Source organism: Sceloporus occidentalis, unplaced genomic scaffold (genome assembly GCF_023333645.1).
Source record: "Sceloporus occidentalis isolate IW3139 unplaced genomic scaffold, rSceOcc1.0.p SCAF_153, whole genome shotgun sequence".
NCBI classification, from domain to species: domain Eukaryota; kingdom Metazoa; phylum Chordata; class Lepidosauria; order Squamata; family Phrynosomatidae; genus Sceloporus; species Sceloporus occidentalis.
In genome coordinates, this window is record NW_028317133.1 from 1809413 (window position 1) to 1823991 (window position 14579).

The following is a 14579-nucleotide window of genomic DNA, read 5'->3' on the forward strand; positions in this document are numbered from 1 at the left end:
TGATCGGGATACCCTTTGCAGAGGCACTCGTCTCTAATAAATGGCACACGATTTGCTGCTTTACTCAGACTAAACCTCCTGAGCTAGAATCCCCCACATTTGAAGATCAGTAATAATAGAAACAATGTTGATAAAGACTTTTGCCTCTGCCAAGGTTAACAACCTTAATGTTCTAATCAACTACACCCTCCTTAGCTAGACCCCCAAATCTAAAGGATAGCAACAATGGATTGGATAAAAGGTACCTAATTTGCTGATCTACTCATTTAGAACATATTTAGCTAGACTTCCTATCTCTCAAGGTCAGAAACAATAGAGTAGATCATGATACCTTTTGGTGAGGCACAAGTCTCTAATAAATGACACAAGAGTTGATTTACTACTCAGTCTGAACCTCCTGAGCTAAAATCCCCAAATTTGCAGATCAGTAACAATAGATACAGTATTAATACCTTTTGTAGAGGCACCAGTCTTCAAAAATGGTACATGAGTCAATCCTCTACTTAATTAGAACATTGTTAGCTAGACTCCTGAATCTCAAGGTTAGCAAACAATGCTGATACCCTTGTCAGAGGCACCAGACTTAAACATATGGTACGTTAGTTAATGCTCTAATTAAATAGACCCTACTTAGCTACACCAATAAATCTCAAGGTCTTAGAGAGGCAATAGTCTTACAAAAAATAACAATCAAGAGTTGCTGCTGATATCATATTTATCCTCCTGAAGTAAAACCTTCAAATCCCAAGGCTGGCAGCAATGGAATCAATCATTACACCTTCTGATGAGGCATTTGTCTCTAATAAACTACATACAAGTTCTAATTTATCAATTAGAACCTAATTTGCTACAGCTATCAAATCTCAATGTTGGAAGCAATGGAATAACTTATGATAGCCTTTGTAAAGGCACTAATCTCTAACAAACAGTACACAAGTTAATGCTCTAATTAATTAGAACCACCTTAACTAGACCCCCAAACCTCAAGGATAGCAACGATGGAGTGGATTTTGATACCCTTTGAGAGGAAAAAGTATCCACAAAAATGTTACAAAGGTTGCTGCTTCTATCAGAAACAATGTCCTAAACTAGGACCCTGAAATCTAAATGTCAGCAGCAATGGAATGACTGATGATACCCTTTGTGGAGGCATCAGTCTTTAACATAGGGTACACGAGTTAATGCCCTAATTAATTAAAACCCACTAGCTAGTTGTCTAAATCTAAAGGATCCCAACAATGGAGTGGATTTTGATACCCTTTGAGAGGAAAAAGTATCCACAAAAATGTTACAAAGGTTGCTGCTCCTATCAGAAACAATGTCCTAAACTAGGACCCTGAAATCTAAATGTCAGCAGCAATGGAATGACTGATGATACCCTTCATGGAGGCATCAGTTTCCAAAAACTGGATCAGATGTTCCTGCTCTAATCATTCAAAACCTATTTAGCTAGAATGCCTAAATCTCAAGCCGAGCAGCAATTGAGTTGATCGGGATACCCTTTGCAGAGGCACTCGTCTCTAATAAATGGCACACGATTTGCTGCTATACTCAGACGAAACCTCCTGAGCTAGAATCCCCAAATTTGAAGATCAGTAATAATAGAAACAATGTTGATAAAGACTTTTGCCTCTGCCATGGTTAACAACTGGTACGTGACTTAATGATCTAATCAACTACACCCTCCTTAGCTAGACCCCCAGATCGAAAGGATAGCAACAATGGATTGGATAAATGGTACCTAATTTGCTGATCTACTCATTTAGAACATATTTAGCTAGACTTCCTATCTCTCAAGGTCAGAAACAATAGAGTAGATCAGGGGTTCTCAAACTGCGGCCCTCCAGCTGCTGCAGGACTACATCTCCCATACTCCTCAGCCAGCCCCTTAGCTGAAGGAGCATTATGGGAGATGTAGTCCTGCAGCAGCTGGAGGGCCGCAGTTTGAGAACCCCTGGAGTAGATCATGATACCTTTTGGTAAGGCACAAGTCTCTAATAAATGACACAAGAGTTGATTTACTACTCAGGCTGTACCTCCTGAGCTAAAATACCCAAATTTGCAGATCAGTAACAATAGATACAATATTAATACCTTTTGTAGAGGCACCAGTCTTCAAAAAAATGGTACATGAGTCAATCCTCTAATTAATTAGAACATTGTTAGCTAGACTCCTGAATCTCAAGGTTAGCAAACAATGTTGATACCCTGGTCAGAGGCACGATACTTAACCATATGGTACGTTAGTTAATGCTCTAATTAATTTGACCCTACATAGCTACACCAATAAATCTCAAGGTCTTAGAAAGGTAATAGTCTTACAAAAAAAAAACAATCAAGAGTTGCTACTCATGTCAGATTTATCCTCCTGAAGTAAGACCTTCAAATTGCAAGGTTTGCAGCAATGGAATCAATCATGACACCTTTTGATGAGGCATTTGTCTCTAATAAACTACATACAAGTTCTAATTTATCAATTAGAACCTAATTTGCTGCAGCTATCAAATCTCAATGTTGGAAGCAATGGAATAACTTATGATACTCTTTGTGGAGGCACCAATCTCTAACAAACAGTACACAAGTTAATGCTCTAATTAATTAGAACCTCCTTAACTAGACCCCCAAACCTCAAGGATAGCAACGATGGAGTAGATATTGATACCCTCTGAGAGGCAACCTTCTCCACCAAAAATAGTATGCCAGTTGCTGCTCCTGTCAGGTACAATATTCTGAGCTTGGACTCTCAAATTAAAAGGTAAGCATAAATGGAAGGACTCATGTCATGCTCCAAAAAATGGTACACAAGTAAGTGTTCTAGTCATTTACCAGCTCTTTAGCTAGAAACCCTTAATCTTAACGTCAGCAACAACTAAATCAAACTTGATGCCCTTTGAAAGGCAACAGTATTCTCAAAAATGGTACATTGGTTGCTGCTCCTATGAGACACACATCTTGAGATTGCTTCTTAATGTCAGAAGCAATGGAATGACTCAAGATACCCTTTGTGGAGGCATCAGTCTTTAACATAGGGTACACGACTTAATGCCCTAATTAATTAAAACCCACTAGCTAGTTGTCTAAATCTCAAGGATAGAAACAATGGAGTGGATTTTGATACCCTTTGAGAGGAAAAAGTATCCACAAAAGTGTTACAAAGGTTGCTGCTCCTATCAGATACAATGTCCTAAACTAGGACCCTGAAATCTAAATGTCTGCAGCAATGGAACACAAGTTAATGCTCTAATTAATTAAAACTCACTAGCTAGTTGTCTAAATCTAAAGGATCCCAACAATGGAGTGGATTTTGATACCCTTTGAGAGGAAAAAGTATCCACAAAAATGTTACACAGGTTGCTGCTCCTAAAAGAAACAATGTCCTAAACCAGGACCCTGAAATCTAAATGTCAGCAGCAATGGAATGACTGATCATACCCTTTGTGGAGGCATCAGTCTTTAACATAGGGTACACGAGTTAATTCCCTAATTAATTAAAACCCACTAGCTAGTTGTCTAAATCTAAAGGATCCCAACAATGGAGTGGATTTTGATACCCTTTGAGAGGAAAAAGTATCCACAAAAATGTTACAAAGGTTGCTGCTCCTATCAGAAACAATATCCTAAACTAGGACCCTGAAATCTAAATGTCAGCAGCAATGGAATGACTGATCATACCCTTTGTGGAGGCATCAGTCTTTAACATAGGGTACACGAGTAAATTACCTAATTAATTAAAACCCACTAGCTAGTTGTCTAAATCTAAAGGATCCCAACAGTGGAGTGGATTTTGATACCCTTTGAGAGGAAAAAGTATCCACAAAAATGTTACAAAGGTTGCTGCTCCTATCAGAAACAATATCCTAAACTAGGACCCTGGAATCTAAATGTTGGCAGCAATGGAACACAAGTTAATGCTCTAATTAATTAAAACCCACTAGCTAGTTGTCTAAATCTCAAGGATAGCAACAATGGAGTGGATTTTGATACCCTTTGAGAGGAAAAAGTATCCACAAAAGTGTTACAAAGGTTGCTGCTCCTATCAGATACAATGTCCTAAACTAGGACCCTGATATCTAAATGTCAGCAGCAATGGAATGACTGATGATACCCTTCATGGAGGCATCAGTTTCCAAAAACTGGTTCAGATGTTGCTGCTCTAATCATTCAAAACCTATTTAGCTAGAATGCCTAAATCTCAAGCCGAGCAGCAATTGAGTTGATCGGGATACCCTTTGCAGAGGCACTCGTCTCTAATAAATGGCACACAATTTGCTGCTTTACTCAGACTAAACCTCCTGAGCTAGAATCCCCCACATTTGAAGATCAGTAATAATAGAAACAATGTTGATAAAGACTTTTGCCTCTGCCAAGGTTAACAACCTTAATGTTCTAATCAACTACACCCTCCTTAGCTAGACCCCCAAATCTAAAGGATAGCAACAATGGATTGGATAAAAGGTACCTAATTTGCTGATCTACTCATTTAGAACATATTTAGCTAGACTTCCTATCTCTCAAGGTCAGAAACAATAGAGTAGATCATGATACCTTTTGGTGAGGCACAAGTCTCTAATAAATGACACAAGAGTTGATTTACTACTCAGTCTGAACCTCCTGAGCTAAAATCCCCAAATTTGCAGATCAGTAACAATAGATACAATATTAATACCTTTTGTAGAGGCACCAGTCTGCAAAAAATGGTACATGAGTCAATCCTCTAATTAATTAGAACATTGTTAGCTAGACTCCTGAATCTCAAGGTTAGCAACAATGGAGTGGATTTTGATAGCCTTTGAGAGGAAAAAGTATCCACAAAAATGTTACAAAGGTTGCTGCTCCTATCAGATACAATGTCCTAAACTAGGACCCTGATATCTAAATGTCCGCAGCAATGAAACACAAGTTAATGCTCTAATTAATTAAAACCCACTAGCTAGTTGTCTAAATCTAAAGGATCCCAACAATGGAGTGGATTTTGATACCCTTTGAGAGGAAAAAGTATCCACAAAAATGTTACACAGGTTGCTGCTCCTAAAAGAAACAATGTCCTAAACTAGGACCCTGAAATCTAAATGTCAGCAGCAATGGAATGACTGATGATACCCTTCATGGAGGCATCAGTTTCCAAAAACTGGTTCAGATGTTGCTGCTCTAATCATTCAAAACCTATTTAGCTAGAATGCCTAAATCTCAAGCCGAGCAGCAATTGAGTTGATCGGGATACCCTTTGCAGAGGCACTCGTCTCTAATAAATGGCACACGATTTGCTGCTTTACTCAGACTAAACCTCCTGAGCTAGAATCCCCCACATTTGAAGATCAGTAATAATAGAAACAATGTTGATAAAGACTTTGTTAAGGCACACGTCTCTAATAAATGACACAAGAGTTGATTTACTACTCAGGCTGTACCTCCTGAGCTAAAATACCCAAAGTTGCAGATCAGTAACAATAGATACAATATTAATACCTTTTGTAGAGGCACCAGTCTTCAAAAAATGGTACATGAGTCAATCCTCTAATTAATTAGAACATTGTTAGCTAGACTCCTGAATCTCAAGGTTAGCAACAATGGAGTGGATTTTGATACCCTTTGAGAGGAAAAAGTATCCACAAAAATGTTACAAAGGTTGCTGCTCCTATCAGATACAATGTCCTAAACTAGGACCCTGAAATCTAAATGTCCGCAGCAATGGAACACAAGTTAATGCTCTAATTAATTAGAACCTCCTTAACTAGACCCCCAAACCTCAAGGATAGCAACGATGGAGTGGATTTTGATACCCTTTGAGAGGAAAAAGTATCCACAAAAGTGTTACAAAGGTTGCTGCTCCTATCAGATACAATGTCCTAAACTAGGACCCTGATATCTAAATGTCCGCAGCAATGGAACACAAGATAATGCTCTAATTAATTAAAACCCACTAGCTAGTTGTCTAAATCTCAAGGATAGAAACAATGGAGTGGATTTTGATACCCTTTGAGAGGAAAAAGTATCCACAAAAGTGTTACAAAGGTTGCTGCTCCTATCAGATACAATGTCCTAAACTAGGACCCTGAAATCTAAATGTCAGCAGCAATGGAATGACTGATCATACCCTTTGTGGAGGCATCAGTCTTTAACATAGGGTACACGAGTTAATTCCCTAATTAATTAAAACCCACTAGCTAGTTGTCTAAATCTAAAGGATCCCAACAATGGAGTGGATATTGATACCCTTTGAGAGGAAAAAGTATCCACAAAAATGTTACAAAGGTTGCTGCTAATATCAGAAACAATATCCTAAACTAGGACCCGGGAATCTAAATGTTGGCAGCAAATGGAACACAAGTTAATGCTCTAATTAATTAAAACCCACTAGCTAGTTGTCTAAATCTCAAGGATAGCAACAATGGAGTGGATTTTGATACCCTTTGAGAGGAAAAAGTATCCACAAAAGTGTTACAAAGGTTGCTGCTCCTATCAGATACAATGTCCTAAACTAGGACCCTGATATCTAAATGTCAGCAGCAATGGAATGAGTGATGATACCCTTCATTGAGGCATCAGTTTCCAAAAACTGGTTCAGATGTTGCTGCTCTAATCATTCAAAACCTACTTAGCTAGAATGCCTAAATCTCAAGGGCAGCAGCAATTGAGTTGATCGGGATACCCTTTGCAGAGGCACTCGTCTCTAATAAATGGCACACGATTTGCTGCTTTACTCAGACTAAACCTCCTGAGCTAGAATCCCCACATTTGAAGATCAGTAATAATAGAAACAATGTTGATAAAGACTTTTGCCTCTGCCAAGGTTAACAACTGGTACATGACTTAATGATCTAATCAAATACACCCTCCTTAGCTAGACCCCCAAATCTAAAGGATAGCAACAATGGATTGGATAAAAGGTACCTAATTTGCTGATCTACTCATTTAGAACATAGTTAGCTAGACTTCCTATCTCTCAAGGTCAGAAACAATAGAGTAGATCATGATACCTTTTGGTGAGGCACAAGTCTCTAATAAATGACACAAGAGTTGATTTACTACTCAGTCTGAACCTCCTGAGCTAAAATCCCCAAATTTGCAGATCAGTAACAATAGATACAATATTAATACCTTTGGCAGAGGCACCAGTCTTCAAAAAATGGTACATGAGTCAATCCTCTAATTAATTAGAACATTGTTAGCTAGACTCCTGAATCTCAAGGTTAGCAAACAATGCTGATACCCTTGTCAGAGGCACCAGACTTAAACATATGGTACGTTAGTTAATGCTCTAATTAAATAGACCCTACTTAGCTACACCAATAAATCTCAAGGTCTTAGAGAGGCAATAGTCTAACCAAAAAAAAACAATCAAGAGTTGCTGCTGATATCAGATTTATCCTCCTGAAGTAAGACCTTCAAATCCCAAGGTTGGCAGCAATGGAATCAATCATTACACCTTCTGATGAGGCATTTGTCTCTAATAAACTACATACAAGTTCTAATTTATCAATTAGAACCTAATTTGCTACAGCTATTAAATCTCAATGTTGGAAGCAATGGAATAACTTATGATAGCCTTTGTGAAGGCACCAATCTCTAACAAACAGTACACAAGTTAATGCTCTAATTAATTAGAACCTCCTTAACTAGACCCCCAAACCTCAAGGATAGCAATGATGGAGTAGATATTGATACCCTCTGAGAGGCAACCTTCTCCACCAAAAATAGTATGCCAGTTGCTGCTCCTATCAGGTACAATATTCGGAGCTTGGATTCTCAAATTAAAAGGTAAGCATAAATGGAAGGACTCATGTCATGCTCCAAAAAATAGTACACAAGTAAGTGTTCTAGTCATTTACCAGCTCTTTAGCTAGAAACACTTAATCTTAACGTCAGCAACAACTGAATCAAACTTGATGCCCTTTGAAAGGCAACAGTATTCTCAAAATTGGTACATTAGTTGCTGCTCCTATGAGACACACATCTTGAGATTGCTTCTTAATGTCAGAAGCAATGGAATGACTCATGATACCCTTTGTGGAGGCATCAGTCTTTAACATAGGGTACACGAGTTAATGCCCTAATTAATTAAAACCCACTAGCTAGTTCTCTAAACCTCAAGGATAGCAACAATGGAGTGGATTTTGATACCCTTTGAGAGGAAAAAGTATCCACAAAAGTGTTACAAAGGTTGCTGCTCCTATCAGATACAATGTCCTAAACTAGGACCCTGAAATATAAATGTCCGCAGCAATGGAACACAAGTTAATGCTCTAATTAATTAAAACCCACTAGCTAGTTGTCTAAATCTCAAGGATAGAAACAATGGAGTGGATTTTGATATCCTTTGAGAGGAAAAAGTATCCACAAAAGTGTTACAAAGGTTGCTGCTCCTATCAGATACAATGTCCTAAACTAGGACCCTGAAATCGAAATGTCCGCAGCAATGGAACACAAGTTAATGCTCTAATTAATTAAAACCCACTAGCTAGTTGTCTAAATCTAAAGGATAACAACAATGGAGTGGATTTTGATACCCTTTGAGAGGAAAACGTATCCACAAAAGTGTTACAAAGCTTGCTGCTCCTATCAGAAACAATGTCCTAAACTAGGACCCTGAAATCTAAATGTCAGCAGCAATGGAATGACTGATGATACCCTTCATGGAGGCATCATTTTCCAAAAACTGGATCAGATGTTGCTGCTCTAATCATTCAAAACCTATTTAGCTAGAATGCCTAAATCTCAAGGCCAGCAGCAATTGAGTTGATCGGGATACACTTTGCAGAGGCACTCGTCTATAATAAATGGCACACGATTTGCTGCTATACTCAGACTACACCTCCTGAGCTAGAATCCCCATATTTGAAGATCAGTAATAATAGAAACAATGTTGATAAAGACTTTTGCCTCTGCCAAGGTTAACAACTGGTACATGACTTAATGATCTAATCAAATACACCCTCCTTAGCTAGACCCCCAAATCTAAAGGATAGCAACAATGGATTGGATAAAAGGTACCTAATTTGCTGATCTACTCATTTAGAACATATTTAGCTAGACTTCCTATCTCTCAAGGTCAGAAACAATAGAGTAGATCATGATACCTTTTGGTGAGGCACAAGTCTCTAATAAATGACACAAGAGTTGATTTACTACTCAGTCTGAACCTCCTGAGCTAAAATCCCCAAATTTGCAGATCAGTAACAATAGATACAGTATTAATACCTTTTGTAGAGGCACCAGTCTTCAAAAAATGGTACATGAGTCAATCCTCTAATTAATTAGAACATTGTTAGCTAGACTCCTGAATCTCAAGGTTAGCAACAATGGAGTGGATTTTGATACCCTTTGAGAGGAAAAAGTATCCACAAAAATGTTACAAAGGTTGCTGCTCCTATCAGATACAATGTCCTAAACTAGGACCCTGATATCTAAATGTCCGCAGCAATGAAACACAAGTTAATGCTCTAATTAATTAAAACCCACTAGCTAGTTGTCTAAATCTAAAGGATCCCAACAATGGAGTGGATTTTGATACCCTTTGAGAGGAAAAAGTATCCACAAAAATGTTACACAGGTTGCTGCTCCTATCAGATACAATGTCCTAAACTAGGACCCTGAAATCTAAATGTCCGCAGCAATGGAACACAAGTTAATGCTCTAATTAATTAAAACCCACTAGCTAGCTGTCTAAATCTAAAGGATCCCAACAATGGAGTGGATTTTGATACCCTTTGAGAGGAAAAAGTATCCACAAAAATGTTACACAGGTTGCTGCTCCTATCAGATACAATGTCCTAAACTAGGACCCTGAAATCTAAATGTCCGCAGCAATGGAACACAAGTTAATGCTCTAATTAATTAAAACCCACTAGCTAGCTGTCTAAATCTAAAGGATCCCAACAATGGAGTGGATTTTGATACCCTTTGAGAGGAAAAAGTATCCACAAAAATGTTACACAGGTTGCTGCTCCTAAAAGAAACAATGTCCTAAACTAGGACCCTGAAATCTAAATGTCAGCAGCAATGGAATGACTGATCATACCCTTTGTGGAGGCATCAGTCTTTAACATAGGGTACATGAGTTAATTCCCTAATTAATTAAAACCCACTAGCTAGTTGTCTAAATCTCAAGGATAGCAACAATGGAGTGGATTTTGATACCCTTTGAGAGGGAAAAAGTATCCACAAAAATGTTACAAAGGTTGCTGCTCCTATCAGATACAATGTCCTAAACTAGGACCCTGAAATATAAATGTCCGCAGCAATGGAACACAAGTTAATGCTCTCATTAATTAAAACCCACTAGCTAGTTGTCTAAATCTAAAGGATCCCAACAATGGAGTAGATATTGATACCCTCTGAGAGGCAACCTTCTCCACCAAAAATAGTATGCCAGTTGCTGCTCCTATCAGGTACAATATTCGGAGCTTGGATTCTCAAATTAAAAGGTAAGCATAAATGGAAGGACTCATGTCATGCTCCAAAAAATGGTACACAAGTAAGTGTTCTAATCATTTACCAGCTCTTTAGCTAGAAACACTTAATCTTAACGTCAGCAACAACTGAATCAAACTTGATGCCCTTTGAAAGGCAACAGTATTCTCAAAAATGGTACATTAGTTGCTGCTCCTATGAGACACACATCTTGAGATTGCTTCTTAATGTCAGAAGCAATGGAATGACTCAAGATACCCTTTGTGGAGGCATCAGTCTTTAACATAGGGTACACGAGTTAATGCCCTAATTAATTAAAACCCACTAGCTAGTTGTCTAAACCTCAAGGATAGCAACAATGGAGTGGATTTTGATACCCTTTGAGAGGAAAAAGTATCCACAAAAATGTTACAAAGGTTGCTGCTCCTATCAGAAACAATATCCTAAACTAGGACCCTGGAATCTAAATGTTGGCAGCAATGGAACACAAGTTAATGCTCTAATTAATTAAAACCCACTAGCTAGTTGTCTAAATCTCAAGGATAGCAACAATGGAGTGGATTTTGATACCCTTTGAGAGGAAAAAGTATCCACAAAAGTGTTACAAAGGTTGCTGCTCCTATCAGATACAATGTCCTAAACTAGGACCCTGATATCTAAATGTCAGCAGCAATGGAATGACTGATGATACCCTTCATGGAGGCATCAGTTTCCAAAAACTGGTTCAGATGTTGCTGCTCTAATCATTCAAAACCTATTTAGCTAGAATGCCTAAATCTCAAGCCGAGCAGCAATTGAGTTGATCGGGATACCCTTTGCAGAGGCACTCGTCTCTAATAAATGGCACACGATTTGCAGCTTTACTCAGACTAAACCTACTGAGCTAGAATCCCCAAATTTGAAGATCAGTAATAATAGAAACAATGTTGATAGAGACTTTTGCCTCTGCCATGGTTAACAACTGGTACGTGACTTAATCATCTAATCAACTACACCCTCCTTAGCTAGACCCCCAGATCGAAAGGATAGCAACAATGGATTGGATAAATGGTACCTAATTTGCTGATCTACTCATTTAGAACATATTTAGCTAGACTTCCTATCTCTCAAGGTCAGAAACAATAGAGTAGATCATGATACCTTTTGGTGAGGCACAAGTCTCTAATAAATGACACAAGAGTTGATTTACTACTCAGTCTGAACCTCCTGAGCTAAAATCCCCAAATTTGCAGATCAGTAACAATAGATACAATATTAATACCTTTGGCAGAGGCACCAGTCTTCAAAAAATGGTACATGAGTCAATCCTCTAATTCAGGGCTTGACAAATTTGTTGTGAATCTAGGCGCCAGGTAAAAAAGTTAGGAGCCAGGATTTTTTTAAACTAACAGTTGGTCAGGAGTGATCTGATCATCATCAGCCCACTTACTAAACTCACAGCGTTTGACCTGGAAGCACCCTAGACTTTCAATTCAGTGCTGTTTTTTTTTTTTTTATTAATTTTTAATTAACTTTTATTAACTCTTTCGATGCTGATGTTCCATTGGAGCACAGCATTGACTGATATTTAGTCCCCACAAGCTTGTGGGGACAAATGTTAACCCCTGCAATGCCACAAATGTGTAACGCTGCACTGTCGCTCTCATGGAGCGATCAGGCAGCAGGGGGGTGTTGGGTCAGGTCCCCACACTTGTGTGGGGACCCAATCAACACACAACCCCCTTCCCTGAAGCCGCCTGTGGCAGCTGAAAACACGATTGCTGGTTTTGCAGCAACCGCGTTTTCAGCCTACAGGATCACTCCGTGGGAGGGATCTCAGGCTCGGGGGTGGGCTCTGAGTGGCTGTGCTGTCTGCTCAGACTCCTGGGCAGACAGCAGAAGCAGCGCCCCCGTGTGGTGACTCAGCCTCTTACATCCACAATTTTTTCTGGATGTAAGAGGCTGACAAAACCTAGGCGCCAGGACAAAATTCTCTGTTGCCATGGCGACCTGGCGCCTGGGATTTGTCGAGCCCTGCTCTAATTAATTAGAACATTGTTAGCTAGACTCCTGAATCTCAAGGTAAGCAAACAATGTTGATACCCTTGTCAGAGGCACCATACTTAAACATATGGTACGTTAGTTAATGCTCTAATTAATTAGACCCTACTTAGCTACACCAATAAATCTCAAGGTCTTAGAAAGGCAATAGTCTTACAAAAAAAAAAAAACAATCAAGAGTTGCTTCTCATATCAGATTTATCCTCCTGAAGTAAGACCTTCAAATTGCAAGGTTTGCAGCAATGGAATCAATCATGACACCTTTTGATGAGGTATTTGTCTCTAATAAACTACATACAAGTTCTAATTTATCAATTAGAACCTAATTTGCTACAGCTATCAAATCTCAATGTTGGAAGCAATGGAATAACTTATGATACCCTTTGTGGAGGCATTTGTCTCTAACAAACAGTACACAAGTTAATGCTCTAATTAATTAGAACCTCCTTAACTAGACCTCCAAACCTCAAGGATAGCAACGATGGAGTGGATTTTGATATCCTTTGAGAGGAAAAAGTATCCACAAAAGTGTTACAAAGGTTGCTGCTCCTATCAGATACAATGTCCTAAACTAGGACCCTGAAATCTAAATGTCAGCAGCAATGGAACACAAGTTAATGCTCTAATTAATTAAAACCCACTAGCTAGTTGTCTAAATCTCAAGGATAGCAACAATGGAGTGGATTTTGATACCCTTTGAGAGGAAAAAGTATCCACAAAAGTGTTACAAAGGTTGCTGCTCCTATCAGATACAATGTCCTAAACTAGGACCCTGATATCTAAATGTCAGCAGCAATGGAATGACTGATGATACCCTTCATGGAGGCATCAGTTTCCAAAAACTGGTTCAGATGTTGCTGCTCTAATCATTCAAAACCTATTTAGCTAGAATGCCTAAATCTCAAGGCCAGCAGCAATTGAGTTGATTGGGATACCCTTTGCAGAGGCACTCGTCTCTAATAAATGGCACACGATTTGCTGCTATACTCAGACTAAACCTTCTGAGCTAGAATCCCCACATTTGAAGATCAGTAATAATAGAAACAATGTTGATAAAGACTTTTGCCTCTGCCAAGGTTAACAACCTTAATGTTCTAATCAACTACACCCTCCTTAGCTAGACCCCCAAATCTAAAGGATAGCAACAATGGATTGGATAAAAGGTACCTAATTTGCTGATCTACTCATTTAGAACATATTTAGCTAGACTTCCTATCTCTCAAGGTCAGAAACAATAGAGTAGATCATGATACCTTTTGGTGAGGCACAAGTCTCTAATAAATGACACAAGAGTTGATTTACTACTCAGTCTGAACCTCCTGAGCTAAAATCCCCAAATTTGCAGATCAGTAACAATAGATACAGTATTAATACCTTTGGCAGAGGCACCAGTCTTCAAAAAATGATACAAATTAATGCTCTAATTAGAACCTCCTTAACTAGACCCCCAATCTTCAAGCATAGCAACAATGGAGTGGAATGTTACATGGTCGCTGGGCTAATCCATCAGAAGCTCTTTAGAAACCCCAAATTATGAAGAACAGAATGGATGTTTATACCCAGCATATGGCACAGGAGTAGTATTACTATACAACGAAAACCTCTCTAACTACAACCCCGAAATCTAAAAGTCAGATTTTAAGTAGTAAACCTCCAAGCTCTCACCCATATCCAAGGATTTCTGTGCTGTGAAGACGAGGATCAGCTCCAAGGGTGTAGGTGTGAAGATCTGTCAGAGACTCAGATGTGACTGAGCACAAATAGAATGTTGCAGCAGTTACTAGTGGTGACTTCTGTGACATCACAACGTGATCTCTCTTTGACATTCTTGCTCCAGTTGCAAAGTATAGCATGTTGAACATATTATTAATCTGATAATTACAAAAACAAGCACATTATTTCTATTGTCTATTAGGGTGGAGAAGGTTTTTGATCAATTTTTTAGTTGCATTAGTCTCCAAGAAATGGTACACTAATTGCTGCTCTAATCAATTAGGAACTCCTTAGCTAAAACATCCAAAGCTCCTGGCCAGCAGAAATGAAAATGATCTTGAAACCCTTTGCAGAGTCACCAGTCTCCAGGAAATGGTACACGAGATGTGGTTCTAACCATGAGGACCCTCCTTAGC